Source organism: Coenobita brevimanus, chromosome 27 (genome assembly GCF_032717465.1).
Source record: "Coenobita brevimanus isolate Jiangsu-jjx chromosome 27, ASM3271746v2, whole genome shotgun sequence".
NCBI classification, from domain to species: Eukaryota; Metazoa; Arthropoda; class Malacostraca; order Decapoda; family Coenobitidae; genus Coenobita; species Coenobita brevimanus.
Genome location: NC_136980.1, coordinates 33,902,801 through 33,926,076, shown reverse-complemented (window position 1 = coordinate 33,926,076; position 23,276 = coordinate 33,902,801). Strand labels below are relative to the sequence as shown.

The following is a 23,276-nucleotide window of genomic DNA, read 5'->3' as shown; positions in this document are numbered from 1 at the left end:
TTTTGTAATTAATAAATTTAACAGTTCTATTTCTTGAGCTTAATGTAGAGTAAAAATCTTGTTTCATTTCTCCATAATTAAGCTTATTTTCCATACAGCTCCTAGCTTGCATAAACGTTTGCTTTCATAACTGGTACTTAGACCAGTCTTGTATTAACTTAAAATCCGTTGTGCCAGGAGTTAATGCATCAGCAAGAACCTGATGTTATTATTATTAGTATTAGTTATTTATTGTCAGGGGTTATGTAACTTTCTCCAGAGGCTAACAGTACAGTAATTCAGCAATTGTGAGTAATTAGTCTCTGCTGTGTACTGTTGAGAAAGTTTATAAATTCTCGTTCTCAGAGAATCGTGCTAAGCCAACGTAAAGTAATCGTTGCTTGATGTAGCAAGACAATCATTGTCTCTGCTCTTCAATATTATTGAATATTATTATCAATTTGAATAATATTTAACCATTTATTTTTAAAAAACACAGTGATATTATAAAAACCCCGTGACAATTGGCGACCTCATTCCAGGATATTAACTCCTAGCTCTAAAGCTATTCACGAGATAGTGCTCACTCATTCATATTTAGGTATTTATCATTAAAGTTTATAGACACAAGCTTACTGGTGTTTACCCTTAATTTAGCAAGTGAATTTTGCTTTATTAATCAATAGAGTACTTAACTCTAGTTTATTCTTGGTAACGCCACACGATTTTATTCGCTCCTGGGAAGTCGCCGTACCCATTGTGTTTATTTTTGAGTCTTCCCAGTCATTTACATTTTTGATTTATTCTTTGCCAGTTAACTGGATAAGACTGGTCACCACTAGCTTGTGTCTGTATTCTTTACTTTTGTTTATTAGTATTCGTCGCTAAGCAGTCAGTACTCAATTTCGGTTTGCTTAATAAATTAGCGCCATGGCTACTACTGTATTTTTACAGGAAGCCAAAGAAATGGGTCTTTCGGACCCAACCGAAATTAAAGAGTATATACTCTCACGGCATAATCAGGAACAGCAGCGCGAGAATGATGCCCGTGAAGAGCGTAAGATTCAGCGCGAATGCGAGCGAGAACAGCGCGAATACGAGCGAGAACAGCGCGAGTACGAGCGAGAACAGCGCGAATACGAGCGTGAACAACGAGACAGAGAACGAGAGCACGAACGTGCCGAACGTGAGGCACGCGAAAAACATGAACTTGAAGTGCTGAAGCTCAAGCGAGATTCCTTGGGTTCAGACACGTCTGGTGCAGTTGGTCCAAGCTCCACGAGCTTTCTCCCTGCACATGTCCTGGCGACCCCACGCATCAAGCTTCCTTCATACAAGGAAAGCGAGCGAATCGAGCCGTACATAGCTCGTTTTGAGGACATGGCAGACATGTATCAACTGGATGAGGCAGCTAAGCGGCTTCAGTTTCTTAGCCTATTTGAGGGCCCTGCCCTCGATATTCTCCACAGAATTCGTGGAGACAATCTCACATATGAGATGATGAAAGCTGCTCTCATTAAGGCGTATGGTCTCACAGTAGACGACGCCAAAGTTCAGTTCATGCGAGCTCGTCTCCAAGACAAGGAGACAGCTGTTCAGTTCCTTGATCGTCTCACAGCTTACTTAAATGAGTGGATGGAGAAAGATGAAACTCCTTCCACGCGTGAGGGGATAATTGACCTTATGCTGCGTACACAGCTAGAGAGGTCGTGGCCTGCTGAGCTCATAGCACAGCTTAAGATCTGCCAGGTGAAAGATGCCAGCCAAATGGCAGAGAAGGCTGACGCATTCTTTACTGCATACGGGTATCAAGCTCGTAAGCAAAACACCTGGAGCAGAAAAGATACTGCTAAGTCTGGGAAGCCGTCTCAGACTGAATCCCAGCACCAAGGCCGTTCTCAGAGTAATGGTCAAGGTCCAAGCAAACCACAGAAGGACCAGGGGCAAAACACTCAGAAATCTGAGTGGAAGGGGTACAACAAGTACCCTAATCAGCAGCAGTATCAGCCACGCAACCGACCGTCGGGACAAACTTTTTCACCACCAGCTCAAAAGAGGCAGGAAGCGAATGCAGCCTTCATTCCTCAGCAGCAGCCTGGTGGTCACGTCCCTACCAGTGTGGGTACTTCCCCACAGTTCACTAGTCCCACAGTGACAGTGAACCCCCCTCCACAGATGGCCAATGTTCCATCTTTTAATTCTCAAGGCACAATGTTTGCCGCATCAATTCAGCAGCCTCATGAGTGGCTAGCTGCTTCCTCCACAGGCCCCACCACAGGTGACAGTACCTTCCTTGTACAGCCAGGGTTTGTGGGAGACATTCCTGTGAAGGTCCTGAGAGACAATGGTTCCTCAGGTTGCTCTGTTAAGCAGAGTTTAGTTCGGCCTGAGCAGTATACAGGTCGACAGATCCATGCAAAGCTTATTGATGGATCAGTGAGATTGTTCCCTGAGGCATGTATCCAGGTGGCATCTCCATTTTATACTGGTACGACACTTGCAGTTGTCATGCCAGAGCCTCTATTTGACTTAATAGTAGGCAATATTCAAGGAGTCGAGGATAGTTGCTCCGATGGCGCTACTCAGACTTCGGCTGCTGCGGTAACACGAGCCATGGCTGAGGCTCCAGACTGTGTCACCCCAGTGATCATTGAATCGCCGCAAGATCTGATGTGTAGTCAACTTGTTGTGCAAGAACAACATTCTGACCCGACACTTGCTGCCGTGCGGAACAAACAAAAGGGTCGAGTGATAAAGTATTCACGGGGAGGTCGAGCCAAGTTCCTTCGCAAACAAGGACGGCTCTACCGTGAGTCACGAACACCCGAGGGCGAGGTTCGACTGCAGTTTGTCGTTCCCGCCAAGTACCGCCCAGCAGTGTTACAATGGGGTCATTGTCCAGCCTCAGGAGGTCACCTGGGCAAAAGGAAGACCCAGGGCCGTATCCGAGCTGACTTTTTCTGGCCAGGGATGGGACGGGACATAGATAGTTTTGTCCGTTCTTGCAGTGTGTGCCAAAGTATCACCACTAATCAAGGACATGCCCTTCCTGTGCCATTTGTAACTACACCTGTAATCTCTGAGTCAGTTGAGAGACAGGGTAGTGGTGAAGTGGGTGCAGACCTGACGTCTCGCCCATTGGCCCCACAGGACACATTATGTCCAGGGCCTGTACATACATATTATGTACCGTAGGTTAAGGGGGAAGTTGAGGGGCGACTTGAGGCTATGGAAGACCCAAGTTTGCACAAGGATTCTCAGCTCCCCGATACTAATATAAGTACTGTAGGTTAAGGGGGAAGTGAGAACTCTGCAGAGGCGACTTGAGGCTATGGAAGACCCAAGTTTGCACAAGGATTCTCAGCTCCCCGATACTAATATAAGTATTGTAGGTTAAGGGGGAAGTGCGAGAGAGAACTCCGCAGAGGCGACTTGAGGCTATGGAAGACCCAAGTTTGCACAAGGATTCTCAGCTCCCCGATACTAATATAAGTATTGTAGGTTAAGGGGGAAGTGCGAGAGAGAACTCCGCAGAGGCGACTTGAGGCTATGGAAGACCCAAGTTTGCACAAGGATTCTCAGCTCCCCGATACTAATATAAGTACTGTAAGTTAAGGGGGAAGTGAGAACTCTGCAGAGGCGACTTGAGGCTATGGAAGACCCAAGTTTGCACAAGGATTCTCAGCTTCCCGATATTAATATAAGTACTGTAGGTTAAGGCACAGGTTGAGGACCCGTGTGCGGTTCGAGGCTATGGAAGACCCGAGTTTGCACAGGGATTCTCAACTTGCCGACCATAATCGTGTGCTAAAATTAATGGCGACCTCGAGTGTACTTTTCATAGCATGTACTGACTGCTAGGCAGAGAGTAATTGTAACTTAATAAGAATTTTGTCTCATTGACACTTTTGATGCTCCACCTTAATTGGTTTTGCAGGTTCAGCAATGGGTGTAGCAGTTTTGCTGTGCGGGCCAGCCGATCGTCTGCCGCACGCTGCCACCTCTTCTCCTCTGCCTTCGAAATAGCCATATATTATTTACTGTGTCATTTTATACGTAGGTACAGTTACACTGCAACTGTCACACCTACACTGTGTATTACATACATCACACTACACAACAATTAGTTGTCAGTGTAAATGTAGCGACTTTTCGCTCAGTTTGACCTGAGTACAGGATTTTCACCGTCAATCACGGAGTTTTTCCCTCAAGCTTGCTTCTATTAACGTAAATACGAGGTTTTTTCACTCACTGGCGACTGCGATTTTCTCCTGTAGCAGGATAGCACACACACCACAGTGTGAATCTTGTGTGACTGAGTTAGATTTATATGTATGTATATTGAAATCTTTCTTCTGAAGGAAGAAAGATGTAATTTTCATGGGGCGTAATGTCACGAATCAATTCGCGTCATTTCCTTTTTTGTGAGAAGCCACGAACTATTAGTGGAAAACTCACTGTGTATCGCTCAGTTAACCGTTTCTCTCTCCATTCCGGGGTATACTTTTCAAATAATTCGTCACCGTTTTCAAAAAGTGACCGATTTAATGCACGTCACTAAGTGCGCTACTGAGCGATACAATTATTTCTTTATCGTTTGCCTCTGCTTCATTCAACCGTTAGCCACGCCTTCTTCCGGTGGCCTGTGCGTACTGTTTATGCATTATTTGAATTCAGTCTAGTGGTGGCTTTGACGGAGAGAGGTCCTGTGCTCAGAAGTGAAGAGAGGTCAGCTAGCATCCCAAGCTCCACAGAGTATCAGTTTCTCCAAACTCCTACCCCCTGGGTGATACAAAGTATTCATCGACTGGTATTTCTTTTGTGTATTTTGTAGTTTTAAGAGCTTAGTTAAGGTGTTTTTCCCTAGGCGTAAGTATTTAGCTTTTGTGAGAGTGAGCGAAAAGTGCCTCATTGATTTGATTTGAAATGTAATGTTAAATTTGTTTTTGTAATTAATAAATTTAACAGTTCTATTTCTTGAGCTTAATGTAGAGTAAAAATCTTGTTTCATTTCTCCATAATTAAGCTTATTTTCCATACAGCTCCTAGCTTGCATAAACGTTTGCTTTCATAACTGGTACTTAGACCAGTCTTGTATTAACTTAAAATCCGTTGTGCCAGGAGTTAATGCATCAGCAAGAACCTGATGTTATTATTAGTATTAGTTATTTATTGTCAGGGGTTATGTAACTTTCTCCAGAGGCTAACAGTACAGTAATTCAGCAATTGTGAGTAATTAGTCTCTGCTGTGTACTGTTGAGAAAGTTTATAAATTCTCGTTCTCAGAGAATCGTGCTAAGCCAACGTAAAGTAATCGTTGCTTGATGTAGCAAGACAATCATTGTCTCTGCTCTTCAATATTATTGAATATTATTATCAATTTGAATAATATTTAACCATTTATTTTTAAAAAACACAGTGATATTATAAAAACCCCGTGACATTCACTCTTTTCTTTTTATTTTTCTATCAGGCAATGTCTTCTATAAAATTATTAGTTAATCCCTTCAACCAGATGACATTACCTTCATTTTACTTTTACCATCTCGTGACGATATGATTCAGCTTTAGAGCGATTTATTGAGCTATAAGGGTTAGGTAGTATTTTAACCCACCTCGTGCCGGCTATTTTTAGCTCAATGGGTCGCCCCAGTGCCGGCCATTTTTCAACCTTTTTTTTTTGGCCAAAATGATTGATGTGGAAACAATGAATTTCGCCATTAATATGTTCACCGAGGCTCGGATATTGGTTTTATTGAGTCTTGCATACTCGTTTACAGGTATAGCCGCTCTCTCATACTCACCACATACATATGTGAGAGAAAGCCTTTTTCTATGTAAGGTATAACCAGGTATTTATACTGGGAAGGTATAGCAATGTTCAGTACACTTTTCTGATTACTTATTACTTCAGCATCTATCACAATTTGCATGTCTTTCTCACTGTGAATGCATTATCTTACACTTACTTGAAGATAGGTACAACCTGACTTCATTATGTACAGTCCTGGCACTTACAAGAAGGTATTGACAACTTTACTTCACTATATTGTCCTTACACTTACAAGAAAATATTTACTCTTACATTTACATGAATATCTATCTATCTATATACCTAGGCTGCTTCCCCCAAGGAACGGGAGGTAGCCGAGACAGGACGACTCACTCTCCATTTACTCATTCATTCAAACACATTCATTTGCATCTTAGCCCCAAAGGGGAGAACGGACAGATCCTCACCGCATCACACCGCACAAGGGTCAACTGCGCAATGCAATCAGTGACATGAAAATATTAACAAAATGCCTTCACTATTTACAGCACTGGGTAAGGCACAGGCAGAGTGAGGCAGAGTGAGCGTGAGGAGGAGAGCAAGTGATTGTATGACCTTGATAGCCTGGGGGATGGTAAAGGAACAGTTACCATACATGTCTGAAAATTTTTACCTGCGAAACTTGAAAAATGCGGGCACAGTGATTTTTTTATTCCAAACCATTTTAAAATGGCACTGGCACTGGACGCAGAATTATGTCAGACCGTTTTAAAACGGCACTGGCACGTGGCGGGTTAAATTAACCTTTTAGTACAAAATTAATTATCTCAGGTAAGATAATCAAAATTGTCATGAAGCTACAAGAATAAGCCTATAGAATATGGCATCTGACTGAAGAGGTTAAGAAAGTGGCTTTTGTCCTTCCTATTGGGGTTCTCTGCTTAATAAACGCATACATAAGTAAAGGCATTCCATAATGATTTAATCAGCATTGTCTACGTTCAAGCTTTTACTCAAACACTGGTGCTTCCATAGTCTTTTGTTACTTTATTGACTTCCAGGCACGGATTCAGAGGGGGCTGTGAGGGCATGCTTTCCCCTCTTCTGTCATTTATGGCAGATCAGTGATTACTTATGTTAAGATCAACCTGAAATCCTGCTGGTAAATCTACGAGCTCACATCTCACATTTTGGCTACAGCAAAGTCAAGAGCACGCCTCATATGATATCTGTATACCGTCATATCCAGTAGCCTTTATACCGACTGTCTGCCATCTGTTGCCAACCAAGTCTGACTTCAATAAACCAGCCTGTCACCAAGACTATCTGTCACCAACCAAGCTTGCCTGTCGTCCAAGTCAGCCTGTCAGTAAGTTTTTCTGTTGCCAAGCCCATCAATACGCCTGCGTACCGTTAAAACTGTCTGCCGCCGCCATCCCTGCTGTCTACCGCAAATCCTGTCGGACATCAAACCTTCATCCCAACCACAATCCTGCTGACTGTCAAACCTTCAGTGATCCAGTAACCTGCAACTTACCCTCTTCACCTCCCGCCAGCTATCAGTAATAGTTCACACCATGCCCTACTTTATATGTTATTTACATAGGTGGGATTTCCAGCCATTCAGTAAAAAGTTCCTTCTGTTAATTCTGGACCAATAATCTTAATACATTACTTTTTTTTTCGTTTTTGTCTCTCTTCTCTTACGCGATTTAAATGCTATACTAAAAACAACTTCCCCAGATTATTGTTCATACTCTCATTATTTTATTGTTTTAATCCACATGAACACTTCATTTCTAAATAATACACACACACACACACACACACATATATATATATATATATATATATATATATATATATATATATATATATATATATATATATATGCCGGTATATACCCTCTTTTGTTAACTGTTACTGTACATTGCAGCTTATTATGCTTAACAAGAAAACTCTTCACTTATATTCACTCATTTAATATTTTCTTCGTATTTTTTTCTCCCCAATTAATTTTTAATATTTCCTTACTTTAAGAAAATTAATTTATCTGAAGATTATACGCATACTTCCGAAGATGAAATGAATCCCACTCAGATCGAAGCTTTACACAACAATCTTACTTGTTTAAGAAGCGAAAACACTTATTCGCGAGTAACAGTTCAGTCAGCTGGGTATCATACCCCCAATACATCACATATTTCTCAGTTACCTTCTACTACTACTTTTTTAAAAAATATGGCAACCTCTCCTATCCCCCAAACAATTATTTTGGAAGATGCATCGTGTCCCAAATTCACTGGAATGACTCCTGCATTTATCATGCATTATTATGATTAGTGATGTCCAGTCTACATTTACAAACAAATGACTTACAACAAACAGTACAAAACTCGTCTGTCTTCGGAGCCGATTAGATGATGGTTACTCACGAGTCGGTTTGCTATTTAATTCCAGATTTGTTGAAAAGTTTATTTCCTTTGATGAATGCTGTATCAAATTCGTAGATATTTTTTGTTGTTGTTGTAATTACACGAAAGCAGAATGCTTGATGAGAGTTTACACATAATTGCAAAGTATGACACAGGATAAGTTCATCCCTTCACAACAAAATACGCTGCAGCAGTGGTTTCAGCAGCAACAGAAACAAAAATTTCAGAGGCACTGCGAAACAGTCAGTGGGCTGAAATGGATGCTAAGGAAAAAACACCCTATTACTAAATAGTGTAGCAAAACGTTATTTGGTTATCTCAGATTCTTAAATCGTCTTAGTGTGAATGAATTAGATGCAGCTTTAGAGTTGCAGTTTACTCTAAGGGATGACATAACCATGTTACCTACACAGACAGAAAAGAAACTGGGTATCATATCCTCTAAAACAGTAAGCACAGTTCACCCAGTCACTAGCTTACCATCACAGTCCTCTCAGTCACAAGGTCAGGGACACGTCTCAAGTCCTCCCAGCAGACAAAACGTCACACCACGTTCACCAGCCATATCACATGCAAGACCAGTGCCTAAAAGCAGTTTCTCTCATAAAAGAGACAGATCTAAAAGCAGAACGAAGACAGTTTGTTGGTACTGTAAACGAACAGGTCATCATTAAAGCGAATTGCTATAAGAGACTATAGTTGGTTTCACGGAGTCTGATGCACTGATTTTGCCAGCTGAGGACAAGTGGATTTGGTAACACTGCGCGATGCTCTTGTGCACTGATTGGTCAATATCTGTTGAGTTTGAATGTGCACCAAATTGACTTTGTATTCCAACCAAGGCCCTCATTTATTTTTACGAAACCGGGTTATACAGATACAAATTAAAGTAATGATATCTTTAATGATCAATATGTGCCTTTTATATTACTATAGATAAACCTGAACGAAATTGATAAAACTAAGTAAAGTTGCAACGAGACGCATACAAACACAGTCAGCGACTATGGCGGTAATTCAGACATTCACAGCAAGGTGGTCCTGAGGTCCTGTGAAGGCTCGATTGTTTTTCCCACCACTACTACTCAGTGTCACAGTCTACAGTCTACACCATGCCCTTCATTACCTCATCTACCAATGTACAACCTTACCCTAAATACGCTTAGCTTGGCTTCTAATAATTATGATTTGTGTAAGCACACACACACACACACACACCTCACACAATACATGCTGTTCTCAATATATACACAGTATAGTGTACATACAAATTTTCATTACCTACATAGGTAACACTAGCTTTAAAAATCTGCATTTGTTTGTATTCATAGTCGGATTCAGTAAAATTATTTCTTACGTTAAATAGTTTCATCTTTGATTATCCTGGACATTTCTGTCCCCTCGACTGAGAGGAGCCGGGCAAGTAACGGATTACATCAGTGTCCAATGAAGCGAATTTTTGTTAGTGGTAAAAAAAAAAGGGTAGAATGATAAAAGCAAACCCCCTGGAAATAATGCTTGAACTATGCTACTACAGTATATGAAAACCGCGTGCAGAGTGAACGAAGTCACACATAATGAAATTAATTTACACAAATAAATCAGTCACTAACTTTTGTTTGTATGTGTCCAGTTGCAACTTTACTTAGTTTTGTTATCAATGTCGTTCAGGTTTATCTCTAGTAATATAAAAGACACATATTTATCGTTAAATATATAATTGCTTTAATTTTTATCTGTATAATCTGGCATCTTACAAATGAGGGCTTTGGTTGGAATACAAAGTCAGTTTGATGCACGTCAAATACAACGGAAATTGACCAATCAGCGCACGAAAGTATCGTGCAGTGTTACCAAATCCACTTGTCCTCAGCTGGCAAAATCATTGCATCAGACTCCATGAAACCGACTACAGGATATGAATGTGGTCACAGGTGTGATCGCAGATCACCTTCACAATGATTCAGGAGTAAGTACTGTACCTGTCATAAAAGCCATTATCATTCCACTAGCGAATGCCGTACCCTTCTCAATACACAGTTGGGGGAAAACCCGCTCTGGAACCAACAGAATTATCCATAACGACACAAAATTCTGAGTTCCCCATTCACCAAATTTGCCTTCTGACTCGCTTAGGTATAGTTATCTCAGGTATATGTGAAGGAGTCCCAACATCATTTTTTATGGACTCTAGGTCTTTGAGGAACTTAATATCTGAGTCCTCCCCAAACAGTATTGTTAAGAAGCGGGATTTCCAGTTAGGTAGCCGAGATGTTTCTCAATGTTTCCCGAAGTTTACCGTAGGTTCTGGTACGAGTCAGAGTTGCCAGTTTGCCTGGTGTTTGTGAGCGTAGTTATTTTGTAAGTTATGCATTAATTTTTCTGTTCTTTTTCTTTATTTTTTTTTTTTTTGTATGTGATTGTTAAATTAGGTAGTTGAAGTTAAGTTTGTATGGTAAATAATTTACAGTGTTATGTAATGTATGAAAACTCTTGCATGTTTTGATATCTCCGAGTTGGCAACTGTTGTTCTCGTAGAATGTAGAAGTTTCTCGAAAAATGCAAGCTTATATAAGGATGGGGAAGAGACTATTTCACGTTCAGGTGGTTTTCAGTTCAGTTTGACTATAGTGCAGTGTCAGTGTCTGTGAAGTTTATATATTTTTGGTACTTGTGAAAACATTGAAGTGTTACTGAAGTTGGTAAAGCATTGGAACTTGTAAAAATAGTGCTGTTGGCAAACAGTGAAGTGTTACTGCAGTTAGTAAAGTTTGTATAGCTCCAGTGCTTGTGAGAACAGTGAAGTGAAGTTGGGAAGCATTAAGTGTAATTAGTTGGAATATACAGTGAACTTTCGAAGCCATTGTTTATTTATGACACCTGAGCTGATCTTGTGAACTGTACACCTAAAGGCTGACCACAGGAAGAACAACTCACTGGGCAACGTCCTTCGTGTACTAAACTACTGCTGTTGGAGCCTGTGGCAGTGTGGGATGGGGACGCAACAGTATTATCGGAAGGGTCAAACGGGTTTGGATCTTTGAGTCGCCTGACATTCATCTCTGTAGTGTTTATGGCTCAGAATTTTATGTGAAGGGCTAGGTAGCTCTTGAGATACAACCCAATGAACTAATAAAACCCATCACAGATGAGTTTTATGTCACAAACAAACCGAGGTATCCTGCAGATGTTGTGATTGGTATTAATACATTCTATTGAACTGACACCTGCTTCCTTTCACAGGTAAATTTGATCACACAGTCTACTGTAACTCCACAATCACCAGTAGAGAGCAGTGAAGATCATTTAGGATTATAGTTGTGGTGCGTGACACAAAGGATGTCATTATCGTGGCCTGGCAACCTACCCTTCAATAATGCATCCGTTTTCATGAATAATACAATACTAGTGCGATTCACGTATAGCATGCTTGTGTATAATGATATTCGTGTATATTATATTCATGTATAATATGATTTGTGTATAATATGATACTAAATCAAAATCACTGTTGACAGGTAGGTTGCCAGGGTACGATAATGACAACCTCAGAGTCGTGCACCGCAACTATAGTATCTCATGACACCCCTTGAAATCAGTGGTTGACTCATCAATGTCACATTTAACTACCTCAAATAATCTGAATGACATTTTGCAACATGCAGAGATGAAACGAGCAATGACAAAATGGTGCACAATTTTGTTGCTACACGAATTCACAGAAGTCTCTGTCCGTGTTGTTGGTACAAAAGGAGTACATGCATTAACATTACCTGAGACATGTTGTTGGATGGTTTAACAGTATGAATGAACTTTGTGCTCCGTGTTGGAGGATAAATTGTGTTATCTTTACTTTATTATTTGTAACAAATGCTTCACTAAAGCTTAAAAGTGGTACAAAGATTGGCGATTTCCTGGTGTACCCATTGGTTGTGAAGGTGTGCCAGGACATACGATTCTCTGTAACAGCTAAGGCTGTTGCTCATGATAATTTACCTGGTTTAGGATATATGCTATTGAAAATTCAGAGGATTCAGCTACGACTCCTTCAGCTGTTCTCACCTTTCAAGTAGATCCTGGCAACTTCTCTCAGTATAAAGAACAGTTGATAAATCTTTCCAGACATACAGAGATGCTGTGGCCTCGTGAACCAATTGGAAAGATCAATTTGATAAAGCACACTAGTGAATTGATTCCCCATACTTAACCAGTTTGTGTTCCAGCATGTAGATTACCCCATAGCTTCAGAACAGAAACTGACGAGATAGTAAAGGATATGATAAATCAGAACATCACTGAACACGCCGTCAGTCCGTGGAATAGTAAGTTTTTCTAGTCCCCAAGAGAGGAGGTGGATTTAGACCGGTAGTTGTTTATCGTAAAGTAAACTCTGTCAGTGAACCCGATCGATTCCCATTACCAGTCACAACAGATTTACTGGATCACTTGGTGAGAATAACGTTGTTTTCATCTAGCTTTTCCTACACAGTGGCTACTGGCAAGTAGAAATGGAAAAGTCGTCTCGCAGAATAACTGCATTCAGTACCCCTTCTGGCCACTATCATTTCAAAAGACTTCCCTTTGGTCTTAGAAATGCACCATCAGTATTCATAAGACTTATCCATCCTGTGTTCAGTGGTATGATCGGTCATTCTCTTTTTGCTTATCTAGATGACATCACTGTAGTGTGTAAGCCAATCCCTGAACATTTTGCCAAGCTACAGCAAGTTACTGATCGTCTCCAAATGTCAGGTCTAAAGATTAGGCTCAGTAAAAGCAATTTTCAACGTAAGATAATTAAATTTCTTGGACATGTGGTTCGTGAAGGTATTAATACCTCAGACCAGAAAGTTAAGGCAGTTTCTAACTTCCCAGAACCTACCAGTACTAATTATGTAAGGAGTTTCCTTGGACTGAGTGGCTACTATCGGCGATTAATTCAAGGTTATGCACAGATCACTTCTCCTCTGACTAAATTACTTACGATAAAGGAGCCTTTTGTTTTGACTAATTACAAGTCCAATGCCTTTAAAATACTGAAGACAGCATTTATAGTCACTGATTATGAGAAACCTTTTCTTCCATGTGTAGATATGTCTAGGGTGGGTCTAGGTGTGGTATTGGTGCAAATTGATCAAGCAACGACGAAACGAGTAACAGCGTATGCTAGTCGTCCCCTTAATGCCGCAGAATGTAACTACAGTGTTACTTACTGGGAGGCTTTAGCAGTTGTTTGGTCTCTTAAACAACTCAGAGACATAATCGACGGATATCCAGTGCATCTCCAAACAGATCATCTCCCACTTTGTGATTTATTCAGAGGAAGAAATCTTATTGGACGTCTAGCATGATGGTCAGTTAAAATCCAGGAATTCAACCTAACCTTTGAGTACGTGCCTGGTAAATCAAATGTAGCCGCATATGCTCTTTCGTGTCCCCTAACCATGTCAGTCTCACCATATAAACCAAATGAAATTCCTTACACCATTCTAACCTCAGGTGTTTACAATTGTGAGCACACACACACTCTGTGGTCTATGGTTTACTTAATTCCTACTATTGCATTGCCAGGTGCGCCAGGCGTTTCTCTTGAATCTGGTAAGAAAATGAAATGATATTTGAATTATGAAAAAATGGTGCTGGGCCAGGCCACTGGGTTTCGACAATTTTTGGACCCACGGTCATGGAAGGGCTAAGCGGGCCATTGCTAGGCAACGTGTAGTTGCCTAGCAAATCAAAACCTTGCAGACACAACTAGGTCATAGTTTGGTTACTGTGTCTAGGTTTGGTCGGAATCGGGTGATTCTGAGGGGAAGAAGTGCCTGCCACAATTAAATATGACTGCTAAGGACGCTGAGACCAATCTTCGCAAGGTTGCCACTCGAAAACTAGAGGAGAGAGGGTAAAAATGGATGGAACATTTTCAATAGGAAATGACCTGAAGATTATGTCTGAAAAAGGTCAGAGCTTTCTATGTCCATTAGTAATGCTTCTACAGCTCAAAACGTGAAAAGTATGAAAATGCTATTTTTCGATCATCGCTAGGCAATGAGTTTTAAACAAACCTTGCGGACACAACTAGGTCACCGGCTGCTCATTGTGTCCAGTTTGTCGGAATCAGTTAATGACCCACTGTCACTGATTATCTCTGTAAATAACTATGCCTGTAAGTGACTAAAAAAACTGAGTTATGTTCGTTCTCTCAACCAGCTTTGATTCGAATTCAGCCAAGCTTGGTGCACGAGTGTACGGTCATTTACTTGGGAAAGCTATTATTTTTTTTTAGAACTGCAGACCAATCATCAGGGTCAAATGGCAAAGCCATCTAAAAAACGGATGGAACATTTTCGGTTGGAAATGACCTCAAGATTATCCCTAAAAAATATCAGAGCTTTTTATGTCCATTAGTAATGTTTCAACAGCTCAAAATGTGAAAAGTATGAAAATGCTGTTTTTCGATCATTGCTAGGCAATTAGTAGTTGCATAGTAAACAAACCCTGCGGACACAACTAGGTCACCGGCTGCTCATTGTGTCCAGGTTTGATCGGAATCAGTTAATTCTGAAGGGTAGAATTAAACAAGATGACAAGAAGGAAAGAAAATGCGACTAACAGTAAAGCCTGCTTCATGTGAAAGGAGTTTTGCTCTATGGATTTTCCACGAGGTTTATAAATTAATTAAGGTAAATGGGACCGTTCGCATAGCAAAATTTCCGTACGGTTGAGATTCACCGTCCACGTGCACTGCCAAACCGCAACGTCCTGAGCGTTCTAGAGTACTACACAAGGTTATGGTGTACTTCACATGGATGGAGTTTTCCCGTGCGGCTAAAGCAGTTGTGGTTCATCTGTGGCAGGTACGGGTGTTGCTGAGGATATTTTATAGCAAGTATGTATTTTTTAAGTATTTGTAATATGAAAAAGTATTTTTAAAATTAAGAATTGCTATTTAATTTAATACATCATACCGTACTATTATTTTTGTGATGATGATGGTTATTATTATTATTATTATTATTATTAAGTGAAGGGGTAAGTAAGGGTTATATTTAATCCCTCTTAAAATCATGTAGATATAAAAATGGTCCTTTTATATTACAGTATGACATGTAATATATGCCAACGGCCATGCCTATGCCAACGGCCATACCATGTTGAGTACACCGCTTCCCGTCCGATCAGCGAAGTTAAGCAACGTTGGGTCTGGTTAGTACTTGGATGGGTGACCGCCTGGGAACACTAGATGCTGTTGGCATAACGTTCTCCCTACATGTCAAGTGGGGTTGGTGGAGGATTAGTGCCCCTCCCTGTAAAACAATTAACTCCAAACCCTTGGCCACCCCGTTTGGGATACATGGCGTCTGGCAATGAATGAATTATTATTATTATTATTACGAATATTATTATTATTATATCTATTATTATTATTATTATTATCATTATCAATAACAGTACTTCTACTACTACTACTACTACTAATACTAATAATAATACTAATACTGCTAAGATTTATTATTATTATTATTATTATTATTATTCTTGTTATTAACTTATATGAGCGGTAAGAATCCGTTCCTGTGAGACACGTTTCTTGATAAGCTTCCGAGCGGTAGCTTTCTGCACGCGCGAGAGAGAAAAAAGTTCAAGTAAAGCAGAAGGGCAGTATGGAGCTGGCCAGTACAGATGTATCCTCATTGCTTCAGTTAGTAACTGGACTGTCAGATATCAGGGTGTCTAAGCATCACAGTTGACTTTCCAGACATTTTGGCCAGCTCCATTCTGCCCATATTGTTAGTCGTGTTTTCTTATCTTTATTGTTGTATTCCTTCTTTTGGCCAGCTCCATGCTGCACTCATTGTTGGTCACGTTTTCTTTTCTTTTTCTTCTTCTTATATTCTTTCTTGTTTAATTGTGGCAGGCACTTCTGCTCTTCAGAATTAAAATGGACTTGTGATATAATTACAGGTATTTCAATGTGTGTGTGTGTGTGTGTGTGTGTGTGTGTGTGTGTGTGTGTGTGTGTGTATGTACTATAGGACATTCCCCCCCCTCGGACCTATTCCCCCCTGACATTTCCCCCCCTGACTTATTCCCCAATGGACATTTCCCCTCCTGGACATTACCCCCTCCCAAGCATTTCCCTTTCCTGGACATTTCCTCCCCACCGTGATTTATCTGTATATTAAGAACGATAGTTTGTTTCTTTCTCAACGAATCTTTACTAATATTGGCACGGAGTTCCCCACATACAGCTCTTCTCAATAAGGTGTCAAAGGCTTTCCGTCTCATTAACTCTCCTCCTCTTACTGGCTCCATTCAACCTTTGTCTCTTCGCCGCACTGTTTCATCTTTATCTTTTTTCTATCGTTCCTTCAATGGTCACTGCTCCTCTGAACTATCTGCTTGCATCCCTCCACCTCTACGACGGGCGCGTAGCACCTGTCTAGCAACAAACTTTCATCCCTTTTCTGTCCAACTCTCAATGCAGGAGTTGACCGTTAATCCCAGTCCTTCATTTATGCAACAGGTCAACTCTGGAACAGTCTCCCTCTGTCTGTATTTCCTACTTCTTATGATCTCCAGTCTTTCAAACGCAGTGTGTCCAGGCATCTCGAAATGAACGGATCATAAGTTTGGCTCTCTTTCGTATTTTTTTTTTCTCTTGGAAGAAACGGTTTGCGGGCTCCTGGCCTTTGGTTCCTTCTTCCTTGCATAAAAAAAAAAAAAAGTGCATCCCAGAGTCATGCATGAGCATAGAAAACCCGGGTCTGGGCTCCCTCTTGCCAACGCAGGGTAAACTCTAAAACTTTAAGTATTCAGTACATTCATATATTTAAGGTCGATATACAGAAGAAAAAGTGTCAGTAATACTAATATATTTTTACGGAACAATAAAAATGTTTGCATTTGTTGAATGGCTGTGGTAAGTATACAAGTTGTACTCTCTCGTGATGTTTTTGCTTTTTCACGAATATTGCATCGCACCTTCTCGGCTTCAACACCAAAACAGTCCACTTCATGGCTACAGAGCACCGTAACTCTCACATCATCCAGGGTTAAGCTTGTTGCTAATGCATCCTTACATGGTCTGGTTTTTCGTAGTGTACACTCCCACCGAATGAGTGTCTTTTTCGTCTCTCTTTTCGTGCAGAACTGAGTTATGAAATTCTGAATGAAATAAGCTGTGAAACTCTTATCGCAACTATTAACAGCAATGGATGAACCACCATCCTAACACTTAAACTAGCACTGGGGCAGTTGAGTAACTTGCTATATACTTGCTGTAATATACAGATTAATGAGGGGGTGGGGATAATATCCAGGAGGGGAAAATGTCCAGGAGGGGAATATGTCCAGAGGGGAATGTTAGGGGGGGGGGAAGTGTCGGGGGGAGGAATAGGTCCAGGGGGGAAAGTGACCGGTCCTCGTGTGTGTGTGTGTGTGTGTGTGTGTGTGTGTGTGTGTGTGTGTGTGTGTGTGTCATACAGTATACTGAGTATTGTTAGCTTCTATCTCCTCAGGGCTCCCACATTCACGAGCATTTTTGCGGGTACGAGTAAGAATAAAAGAGCCTTCTGTGAGGACTTCATACAATACGGTTTTACTTCATTCTCTGATAAGGGTGTTGTGAAGGACCAGTGTGTTTTGTGTCTGAAAGTACTTGGGAATGATTGCTTAACGCCCTCAACTCTGAAGAGTCATCTTGAAAAGACTCATCCTGAACATAAGGCAAAAGGTGTGAACTTCTTCAAGCGTCATGAACAAGGTCTGAAGCGTCTGAAACTGGACTCAAGTGGGGCGTTTCAAACGCAACGTAAAAATGTACCCAGAGCTTTATATCGTGTCACTTGAAATAGCTAAAAAAAAAAAAAAATGTAACATTGGGAAACTCTTGTAAAACCTTGTGCTTTGATGATGGTTAGCCTTGTTCTTGGGGGTGATAGTGGAAAAAAAAACAAAAAAAAAAAAGCAAATAGCCCTCTCTGACACCACAGTATCTCGATGCATTGAAGATTTTTTTTTTATGTGTCCGACTCTGGGCATAGGCTTCACAGCCTGCTTTCAAGGCCCAGTAGTCCTCCTACATACCATACACCTCTACATGTCACCACTTCGGCGCTAACACCTACCGTCTATACAGTACTGTGTACATGCTAGGGTTGTCTCATACAGGACTGATGGATTGGTATTAGCGGGGGTATTTTTACGACATGTCGGCGGGTCTTCTGGTAGATCAGTAAAGTCTGACTTTTATGAAATTCAAATCCTAACGGCCATACCACGTTGAGTACACCGCTTCCCGTCCGATCAGCGAAGTTAAGCAACGTTGGGTCTGGTTAGTACTTGGATGGGTGACCGCCTGGGAACACCAGATGCTGTTGGCATAACGTTCTCCCTACATGTCAAGTGGGGTTGGTGGAGGATTAGTGCCCCTCCCTGTAAAACAATTAACTCTAAGCCCTTGACCACCCCGTTTGGGATACATGGCGTCTGGCAATGAATGAATGAAAAAATCCTTAAACTGTTCCCTGCCCCAGCGGGATTTGAACCAGGGTCCGTTAGGACTTCAGGCCACCTTTCTACCGACTGAGCCACCGTCCAGGGATATCAAAGAACAAGTGACCAGCGAGATAAAAGATGCTCCATTTGGGTTATTTGCACTCCTACTGGACGAGCCAACCGACATTTCTTGTTCACAGCTCCTTGTATTTGCTAGCTATGTTCATGCTGGTAAATTTAAAGAAGATTTTTTTTTTTCTCCACTTGAGATTACTGCCAAAGGTGAAGACATAATTAAAAAGGTAACAAATTATTTAAATGAGGAACAACTATGGTGGACGAATGTGCGTGGGGTGTGTTCTGATGAGGTACCTGCAGTGCTGGGTTCAAAGCGGGGGTTTGCATTAGATTTAAAGAGGCTGCTCCTGGGGTTATAATGACTCATTACATGATCCACCGTCAGACACTTACATCCAGAGCCCTTCCTAGGGAACTGTAAGTTATCTTGGACAGTTCCTTAAAGATTGTCAATTATGTAAAGTCTATGCCTGTCAACTCACGCCTTCTCAAAGAACTCTGTAAAGACTTCGATTCAGAGCATCAAAACCTACTATTCTACACTAAAGTTCGATGGTTGTCAAAAGGCAATGTTCTCAGCCGAGTCTTTGAACTTAGAGAAGAGCTAAAGATGTTTTTGGACATGCAAGAAAGTGAACTTTTTTTTTTTTTTTTTTTTGTGACTCACTGTGGGAACCACGTTTAGTATACTTAGATGATATATTTGACCAGTTTAATAAGCTTAATCTGAAACCTCAGGGGAAAAACACAACTGTGATTCAGTTTGTTGACTCATTGCATGCTTTTATTGCTAAGATCCAGAACTGGGCTACGAGAGTTAGCTCAGGTAATTTTGCAGTGTCTAAGATGTTTAGTGAAGTCGCTGAAGGAGATGAAGAAATAGATTCTTGTCTCCAAAATTATAATAATCAATAACCTTCAAAATTTGGGAGAAGAAGTTTCCAGGCACATCCCTGATCTTGAAGGCTAAGATCTGTTATTAGTAAGAAATCCATTTAATCTTGAACCAGATTCTATTCCAGACCCTGACCAGGATGAATACTTGGAAATGAAATGTGGTTCAGGTGTAAAAGAAATACATTAAGATCTTTCTGTACAGGAATTCTGAGCCCAAGTAAGCGCATCATACCCTAGAATTGGAAAACTTGCACTAAAAACACTTCTACTTTCTCTTCCACTTACTTGTGTGTGTCAGGCCTTTCTACCCTACTTGAAAATAAAACAAAATCAAGAAACTGCTCAGAGGTGGAGGATGACATGCAATGTGCCTTATCGACAATTGTCCCCCGATTTGATAGGTTTATAGATAAGAAGCAAGTGCAGCCATCACATTAGCTGCCAAACCTAGTTAGTAGTTACATGGTATAGTAGAATAATTATGTTTATATTAGTCTTTTGGCCCTGAAGGTATATTACAAGTTTCAAGTACAATACACAAGTTTTATTTTCAGTTATTACAGTACAGTGGTCAGTCTCCTGAATACAAAAGTAAACTGTAATAAAATTTCATAACTCGTTTTATTTATGAATTTATTAAGATCCAATTATAAATCTGAAGGGCAGTGGGCCATGGATATTTGGGAATGCCAGAAGTGAGCTATGGTCTCAAAAAGGTTGAAGCCCACTGGTTTAAGAGAATTTTCGAAATGGTGGAGTAAGATGTAACTCTCATTATCCATCTCTATAGGGAGGCTGTCCCGTATTAACAATAACCATCTCGATGTAGCAGCAGTAATAGTAGTAGTCCTTGTAGTCCCAGGTTCATATGTAAGGGGAACCTGGTGGACTGAAGGCTGAGTTTGCCTTTCTCATACAGACCACCACTCTACTTCCGGGGGATAGGGATATAGCTGAGGGGCGTTTGTGTAACTAGGTAGTGTAGCCGACCACGTGAAGGCAACCCTTTCCAGTACCTCGGAATAATAGCAAAAAGAAATTAACAAATACTTCTTTCAATAGACGAAGCCAAAGCTCCTGTATATGGTTAAGTGCACACAGTGTTACCTGAAACGAGAGCGTTTCTGCCTGTGAGTGTGCATGACGGTGTGGTGTTGGTGGTGGTGTTGGGTGACGCTGCCATTTCGACTGGTCACACGCCACGGTACCGCACTGACAGCCTCACGTGGGACCAAGGCCAATTTGTGTGTGTGTGTGGCATAAGGAGGGAGGAGGAGGTAGCTTGAACTTTGCATTAGAGGAGTGACTTAGCACCATAATCTGTCAGAGAGGAAGAGAGAGAGAGAGAGGGAAACAGAAAGAGAGAGAGGAATGTTGGCTTCTGTGGTAATATGGCTGCGAATATTGAACAGAACTATGTCGTAAACAATGTCCAATGATGTGAAGTAATGGGCAGTAAAGTACAATGATCGCCGAGCCTCTCTGCTTTCCCCTGGGCCTTTGCATCTTACTGGGCTAAATGATACTGAGAACTCTGCCATGATGACTAAAACATCAACCACATCATATCGAAGGACCTTTGTGTAGTTTCAGTGCTGCTGCTTCCAGACGTTTTCTTCAGCTTAGGAGAGTCCCCTGGTAAGGAATGGAATAATGCAGAATATATATCCGTCTATGTGTCTCTATTTAGCTATTCAAATCCACAACATTCGTAAAGTCTTTATCAGAATAAAGTCGTCTCTTGGTAGCAAGGACAGACTAAAGAAAAAGACGTTATCGTAGTGAAGGTGTTAGCGTTATCAGAGGTTCCAATGTGACATACATTTTTGTACTGATGGAAGTAAGGTTTTGCTTAGCTTACTGGTCTTTTGTCATGGCTCCAAGACTGCAGTGCCTTTACAAAGACATGAAACCAAAACCTAAAGGCGTATCTTTCAAATTTGCGTCCTATAGAATGCCTCACTACATCAGGGGGGTCACCCCTCAGTTAGCGGTAGAGGGGTCATTGTCAGGTGGGTCGGGCCTAAAATTTCAAATGGGCATAAAATCGTCATTTTTTTTCTCAATTTACTCCAAATTTGATATGTGACATCTCTGACTAGATATTTTGTTGTGTTTATACGTCAGAACTATAATGACTGCCGGGGACGGGTTTGCTGTGTCTTGGGACCGCTTCTTGTTTTATCCCTTCTCTCATTTTACTCCATTCTGGATCAGCCTTTAGTCTTGTTCACATCCAGCCTTTTAGTTACTATCAATATTGTTAAGATCAGAGTCCTACAGTAAATTCCCCATAGAGCATCTGCTGTATTGCAGCTGTTTTGATAACTCCTTTAATATCATGTGTCGATGTAGAGCTGTAAAATCCAGATAAGCCACAAATTGTTAATTTATATTTGTTGTAGAAGTTTAGATAACATTGTATGAAGCCTGCAAACTATAAAAAAGAAGAAGAAAACAAGTATACTCTGCTCCCAATAGTATATTTTCTCCCCTAGTGTAGATTTTCCCATGCAGGCAGTAAGTAATTTGCTTGATGTAGAGTTACTCCATTTCCTGTTCACGTCAACGGCGAAGCAGTTCTCAACTCCAGCATCCTCCTGCCCACAGTTTAATTAACATGGAAAACATCTGAAATGCAAAGCGTGCAAGGAGAGAGGGAAGACAGCAGAGAGAAGGCTAATAGGATGCAAATTTCAGAAGGAATAATTGTTGGGATGGAACCCATCATTGTCTGGCAGTATTTTACCCTGAGAATAAGATCATATAAAATACACAAGAGTCCCCGACAGGGAAACCATCCAAACATACTCCCAGAATACGACAAATATACGTTTGTTGATACCAAGATCCCTATTCTTAATTTTTCGTGACAAACGAAATGGGACAAAGACTTTTTCCATAGGCAATGGTCCCATCAATACTTTCCCTTGTATTTCGACTATCACACTGAACTCCCTGTGTTAGTTCATAATCTGTCCTGGGAGGGAGCTCAGGTTTATTATCATCATGTATTATTTCATACAGACACTTCCTCTATGTTCTGTTTTTTCTGCTGTTGAATAGCTTCCTCTAGTTAGATAATAAAGTGAACATATGATTATCTGTAACAGTAGTATTTGAAAATTTCATTCCTCACTGATACCATACTGTTTCGATATATATATATATATATATATATATATATATATATATATATATATATATATATATATATATATATATAAAATTATACATGCATACACACGTACATACGTACATATACATGCACACATTTGTTGATTAATATTATTTTATTTTCTAATTTGTATTTTTAATGATAAGTATGAAAATATGCCTAAGAACCTAATTGAGTCCTAATACTAATCGCTACCCTACACCTGAATCAAAAAATACAAATAGTTAAGCCAAATATATTTATACTAAGAGGGAGAGTAACTTCACCAACAGAACATCATCGACTGCATATATGTGATGCTTTTCTACATTACACATCTGCACTCATCACCTACTGATTGTCAGTCGAACCACTTAAACCAGTAAAGGGGACATCAGTATATGAAAGGGAACCAGAGGAGTCAGGCACTATTCTATTTACATCAACTAACGACTCA

The 23,276-nt window shown here is 40.6% G+C and overlaps 2 non-coding genes across 2 annotated transcripts; both read left to right on the top strand.

Moving 5' to 3' along the window:
* The first annotated feature begins 15,323 nt into the window (after nt 1-15,323).
* LOC145394594 (5S ribosomal RNA) lies at nt 15,324-15,442 on the top strand. Its single transcript, XR_013896451.1, has one exon. It is a non-coding gene; the product is annotated as a 5S ribosomal RNA (ribosomal RNA).
* Nucleotides 15,443-18,453: 3,011 nt separating this feature from the next.
* LOC145394595 (5S ribosomal RNA) lies at nt 18,454-18,572 on the top strand. The gene has a single exon (XR_013896452.1). It is a non-coding gene; the product is annotated as a 5S ribosomal RNA (ribosomal RNA).
* The last annotated feature ends 4,704 nt before the right edge of the window (nt 18,573-23,276 follow it).